Genomic DNA, 6,773 nt, shown 5'->3' with positions numbered 1-6,773 from the left:
CCAGGAGCCATGCTAAGTGTTGGAAACACCACAATCCCTGCTTATATGGAAGTTACAAGATATTAGAGGTGACACTAAAGCAAACAGATATTTAAAGACAGTATTTCTAGTTCTAAGGTAAAGATAAGGAAAGAATACTATAGCGATATGAAAGGTGAATTGAGGGATTAAGAGAAAACTGTTTATTTGGCTGAGAAGATCTAAAAAACAAATGAGATTTAGCCAGATGAAGAAGGAAGAAGAATGTTCTATATATATATGAGACAGCCCAAAGGCAAAAGAGACCATATGCTGGTTTTTACAAATATAATACTTCAGTATGGCTTGAATGTAGAATATAAAACGGCGAACAGAGAGAAGAAGGTGATGAGATAAGCAGCAATTAGGTTCATCAATAACCTCACTGACCAAACAGAGGCAGTTGGAGTTAATAATGAAGGTACATGCTTTAGGTTGAGATGTGATATGTGAAATGACTAGACAATATTTTCTCGAAAATCTTTCTGGCTACTGAGTTGAAAGAAGAGTGATGGGAGAAAGCGTGTGTTTTCGTGAGCAGTTTGAATGTTCTTGGTAATTATGGCGAGATGCAGTGGTGGACTGGCGCAGTGTTGTAATTTCCTAGGTCTGTCTATGGTAACAAGTGCCACAAACTGAATGCTTTCAAACAATAAACATTTATTCTCTCACAGTTTTACATACAAAAGTCTAAAATCAAGGTGTGGGCAGGACCCTGCTCTCTTTGAAGGTTCTAGAAGATAACGTGTTCCACGTCTTGCTCTTAGTTTCTTGTATCGCCAGCAATCCTTGGTGCTCCTTGGATTGTAGATGCATCATTCCAATCTCTGCCTCTGTCATCACAGGGTGTTCTCCCTGTGTTTCCTTACATAACTTTCCCTCTGTACATTCAATTTCTGTGTCTCTTCTCCTTTTTTAATGACACCAGTCACATTGGGGTAGCGCCCACACTAATGACCTTGTCTTCACTTATTTGCAAAGACCCTATTTCCAAATAAGTTCACATTTATAAAGTACTGAATGTGAGGACTTCAGCATATATTTTGCAAGAACACAATAAAAAAACCCATAACACAGAATGTAAAGAGAACAGCAGAATAATTAGAGAGCTGTTATGGGACCACAGTTGAAATTCAATTTGGAAATAAGTGACTATGGGATAGGGCATGTGAAGAACCAACTCTGAAACCTAGACATTAGAATTAGGAAGCTTCGTGAGAATACATAGTTGTCTAGTATTTATCACAACCCAATGATAGAAAAGTGTAGAACATTTAAGTCAAGATTTTTTTTAACCAGACTGTGCTTCAAGAGCATAATTAAACACCCTTATATTTGCACACAACTTGTGTTGGTATGTTTGTGTGTTGTGTGTGTGTGTGTGTGTGTGTGTGTGTGTTGTACCTGTTTCTTAGGATTATGTCCGTATATTTATTAAATTCTGGAAAAGAAACATGATTGGTCAATCCTCCAAATATCATTGTATAGAGTTTCAATAACTGATTTTTATTCTTACATTTAGACAGAGTACATAACTATATAAATGTGCCACATTGATTGGATCCAAAGTAACATTTCTGTTATTGAACTTACTTGGTATGGTGTCATTGGTATATGTTGAGAGCAATAGGTGGATTTCTGTGAAAACTATTACATATTTAGGGTAGGAATATTGTTCAAGATGTTGTTTACTATATTATACAGTCTTCCCCCACCGCCCAACCCCCAGAATCCATAAAAGATTTTCGTCTTAGATATCATTGCCAGCGATTGTTATGCTTCTCTTAAACAACTTATGTGTTTATATATTAAAACATTGTGAATTATATAACTGATTGCACTTTTTATCTTTGCCTGAGAGGCGAATTGTTTTGTTAAGTCAAAGATAGTATGCAGTAATTTTAACATGCATTTTGTATTCAAATGTAATTCCTGAATTCATATGTTTTCCTACCTTCATTTTTCGTTAATCCATTTCTTTATTCATTTACTTTCTTTTGTTTTCATCAATTATTTTATTTATTTATTGAATGAACAAATAATATTTGAGTTCCTACCATGTGACCATGTATTAGGCATTGTAGCAATTCTCTGGATTCAGTGATGGATACAAATTCTCTCTCTTCACAAATATCTCACAGTCTAGAAGAGGAAGCTTTCTCTTAAGTTAATATTTACACTAGATTATGATTAATATAGTGATCAAAAGATCAAAAAAATAATGTCACATAAAGAGAAAAGCAATTCAAGGAACATCAGATAAGGAACAGCTACCTGTTTTAAAAAACAGGTAGCTGAGCTGAGCCCTAAGTAAAAATTAGCCAAATAAAAAAGAAAGAAAACAAAACTCTGATGAAAACAATCAAAAATGTAAATAAATGGAGACAGATTCCATTTTTGTAGATGCAGTATTACTTAAGATGTCAGTTCTTCAAATTGACCTATAGATTCAATGAAATCTCCATAAAATTCTTGCAAGTCATTTTGTGGATATTCACTGATTCTAAAGTTTATATGGAATGGGAACAATCTAGAATAACCAACACAATACTGAACAAAAAAAACAAAGTTGGAGAACTAACACTACCTAACTTCAATACCTACTATAAAGAGCTATACTATTCTTTCCATTATTTCTTTCCCTGACCTCAGGCAGTTTTCTACCATGCATATGCTTGTCAGTGTTCATCTGAAGACTTAAAGAGGTCTTCCAAAAATATCCAGAACTTTCTTTATCTCTCTCTTTCTTCTTCATGCTGCTCTCTACTTTACATTACTCAGACTTATGTTCTCTAGTTGTCTTGGCCTTTCCAGATTCCCAGATCCATCTAATCAACTCAGCTCCATTCTCCTGGTAACTTTCTCAAGGCATTAAGCTAGAACAGTAATGGGGCACAATTCATTTGTTATCCATAATTTAAGGATCACTATTCTTTGTTGTACGATGTTCATATCTTTACAACCATTGTTTTATGTACTTTTGTCTGTTTTCTATAGTTTCAAATGAGAAGATTAATCAAGTCTATTCCACTAGAAGTAGAAGATGCCAGGACAGTTTAAGAATAAAGAGGGCATATTAATATTTATTCTATAATAATAGAATATGTTATGTGCATCTGTATGAGAAGCCAAATGAACAGAGATTTAGAAAGGAGAAAGCAATCGGTATAGTTAGATATGTTCATTGGTCTTGGAAAGTAGGGGAGAATTGATGATCAGAGTGTCCTGATGAATGGAATGGTGGGAATAGTAACTAGATTAGTGAATCAATGATTAAATGGGATTCAAGAAGTGAAAAAGGGCACATGAAACTTACATTCTTAAGAAGCTGAGTTGAGCAGTGATGGAAGGGTATTGGATGGCATTCTAAGAGAATACAGAATCAAAGGAAGATTTTTTTTTAAATTTTTATTTTTACTGCCAAAATCTTAGTAGAGATAAGAAAAGAAATAAAATTAAAACTGACTATGGATATGGCAGAGATTGGCAAACAATGGCCTATAGACTAGAAACCAGTTTCTGTAAATAAAGTTTTACAGGAACACAGCTATTCCTATTCATTTACTTATTGTTTATGGCTACTTTCATGCTACAACAATAAAGTGCAATAATTGCAACAGAGATTATTATGGCCCCAAATTAAAAAATATATACTATCTGATCTTTTACAGTGCATGTACCAACCTCTGCACTAGTGTCACAGCATGCCATGAAAACATGATATATTCCTAGTCATAAGGAATTTCAAATTCAGCAGCAATCACTTTTAATATATTATACTGGGACAAATAGCATATTAATAATGTTAATGGAAAATAATAGTCTCACATTCTTTCATCTTGTGTAATGAAGGGTTAAAAATAATGTGTCCAAATAAAACTATGAGTCCTTTCTTAATATTAGATTAAAACGTTAACATTGCACACATGAACAAATTATGTTTAATGGTGTAATAAAATTAAACTAAGCTTTATTATTTAAAATAATTTTTCAATTGGTAAGTTGGCATGGCCATTAATCATATATCTTGTAGAATTTCAATAAAGAATAATAGCTACTGTGTTTCCCAGAAAATAAGACCTAGCTGGACAATCAGCTCTAATGCGTCTTTTAGAACAAAAATTAATATAAGACCCAGTATTATGTGTATTATATTATATTATATTATATTATATTATATTATATTATATTATATCATATAGACCCAGTCTTATAGTATAGTAAAATAAGACCGGGTCTTGTATTAATTTTTGCTCCAAAAGACGCATTAGAGCTGATTGTCCAGCTAGGTCTTATTTTCCGGGAAACACGGTAGGGTTTATATGGTTTGATTTTGATATTCAAATTTATAATGTTCTATCATATTCAATGTCAATTAAATAAGAATTGAATGACTAAGTCTTTAATAATTTTTTAACTTTATCTAGGTAAAGAAGTCAAGCCTAAGCCGCCACGTATGTTGTGTGTATAAATAAATAAATAAATAAATAAATAAATAAATAAATAAATAAAACAAATCTTAAATGCATGCTTTAATCATTCTATGATTCCATTGTTGAGTATTTTGCTTAAAGTCAGAGCTTAACCATTTTGTGTAGACAATGTGCTTATTTCCTAAGTGTATTTCTGAGAACATGCTATGCTAAAATTTTCCTTCATCCTTTATTCACTGGAGGTACAAATAAGTACCTTTAATTAACTTTTCATTAAAAATCTTAGTTCAGATTGTTACTTTTTTCTCAAAATTACTCCTATTGTGATTGAAAATGAAGAACCATTATTTGTCTGTTTGTATTAATTTTCTGCAATTATAAGAAGAAAATTAATATGGCTTATTAAAAAACAATGAATAATATGTAAATGAAATATTCATGAGTACAGGAAATTTATCTTTATATAATCAACATTATTATTATTTATCTATATTTTTAGAGCCGCAAGTAAAGAAGGAAGAGAAGCCAGGTATGTGAATTTTATGTATAGATTCATACTTGCAATTCCATATTTATAATGAATAGCATAATATGAGTGTATCTTTGCAAATGTTGGGTCCTAGTGTAAATATTATACCAAAATTTTATCCTTCATCACCTTTTCAAAATAAAGCGAACATACTACATATTTTGTACTATGTGTTTCTAGGGGGGAAAAACAAACTACTTATATAGGTGAAACTGCTCAGAAATTTATATGGTTCAGAAGAAAACAATCGACTAATAGAGCTCAGTTTTACAAAAAAACTACTTTTGCTGATTATATTTGCTGATTATAGGACATAAATATTGTCAGAAAAACAACTGCTCTCACTTTTCTCCTTTTTGGGGGCTCCTGAGTGAATGAATATTTTTGAGGGCTGTAGTAGTCAGCAGAATCTTTTTTAGAAAAACAAAGAGCAATCAAATTCCCAAAATCCTTAGAATTTTGGTTCGTGTTCCCTAACTGTATTAGGATTGTAGATCTGCTGTAATAAAATACCATAAACTCGATGACTAAAACACAGAGATTTAGTCTCTCATAGTTCTGGAAGCTAGACGTCCAAACTCGAGGTGTCAGTAGGGCCATGTGTCCCTTGAAACCTGCAGAGAAGAATCAATACTTGCATCTTCTTGCTTCTGGTATTTGCCAGCAATCTTTGGTGTTCCTTGGATTATACAAGCATCACTCCAATCTCAGCCTCTGTTGTCACATGGACATCATCTCTCTTTGTGTCTCTATCATCATACCTTTTCTCCTCTTCTTATATGGACAATAGTTATATTGGATTAAGGACCTACCCTACTCCCATATGACAAATTCTTAACTAATTCCATCTACAATGACCCTATTTCCAAATAAGGTGACATTCTGAGTTAGTGGAGGTTAGGACTTCAGCGTGTCTTTTTGGAGAACACAATTCAATCCATAGAGGTCTGCTCTCTGCATTCCGCCCCCCCCCATTCATGTCCTTCGTATGGTGCAAAACATATTCACCCCATTCTGCAGTCCTTAAGTCTGATCCATTTTAACATCAACTCTAAGTTCAAAATTTCATCAATTCAAAGTCCCAAATCTCATTATGTAAATCAATTATGGGTGAAACTGAGGGTATAATTCTTCCTGCAGAAAATTTCCCTCTGTGAAACTATAACACCAGAAAACAAATTACTGCTTCCAAAATAAAATAGTGAGATAGTCACAAGATAGACATTGCCATTCCTAAAGGGAGAAATTGGAAAGAAAAACAAAGAGGTCACACGTTCCAAGTAAATCCACAACATAGCAGGGAAAATTCCGTTAGATCTCAAATCCGGAGAAAATTCTCATTGGCTCAGTTCTTGCCCTCTGGGCCTGGTAGGGTGGTGGCTCTGCCCTCTTGGCCCATCTAGGTGGCAGTCATGCTCTGTCTACCTGAGGAGGTCCTATTAGCTCAAGTTTGAATCCATGGTTCTGCCATCGACAATGTTATTCTTTCATTTTATCCCATCTCTGTCCCTTTTTCCCAGGCTGCCATTGCTTCTATCTGTATAATATTCTCAAAAACATGACCAGTCTTGCATTCAGTTAAAGGGTGTCCAAGCCATTGGACAAGAAGGCCCTCCACAGATCTTTCCTGGATCACCACATCTCTATTCCTGCCTTCTGCTGAGATGGTGGATTGGATCTATGAGTCACACATTTATTCTTTACTCACTTTACCAAAATTTGTCCAGCCATATTATTGACCACTCTATCTAAACCATGTGCTTGTTCCTTTTGCTTAACAGTTCATTCCTCAG

The 6,773-nt window shown here is 33.8% G+C and overlaps 1 protein-coding gene across 1 annotated transcript in view; it reads left to right on the top strand.

Moving 5' to 3' along the window:
* The first annotated feature begins 4,954 nt into the window (after positions 1–4,954).
* Positions 4,955–6,773, top strand: part of LOC117020507 (triadin-like) — a 38,767-nt gene continuing 36,948 nt past the window's right edge. Inside the window, exon 1 of the mRNA XM_033103041.1 lies at positions 4,955–4,980. The gene's annotated coding sequence lies outside the window, so the exon portion shown is untranslated. The remainder of the gene's footprint in view (positions 4,981–6,773) is intronic.

This window comes from Rhinolophus ferrumequinum, chromosome 3 (assembly GCF_004115265.2).
Source record: "Rhinolophus ferrumequinum isolate MPI-CBG mRhiFer1 chromosome 3, mRhiFer1_v1.p, whole genome shotgun sequence".
NCBI classification, from domain to species: Eukaryota; Metazoa; Chordata; class Mammalia; order Chiroptera; family Rhinolophidae; genus Rhinolophus; species Rhinolophus ferrumequinum.
The sequence above is the reverse complement of the archived record's forward strand: the minus strand, read 5'-3'. Positions and strand labels throughout refer to the sequence as shown.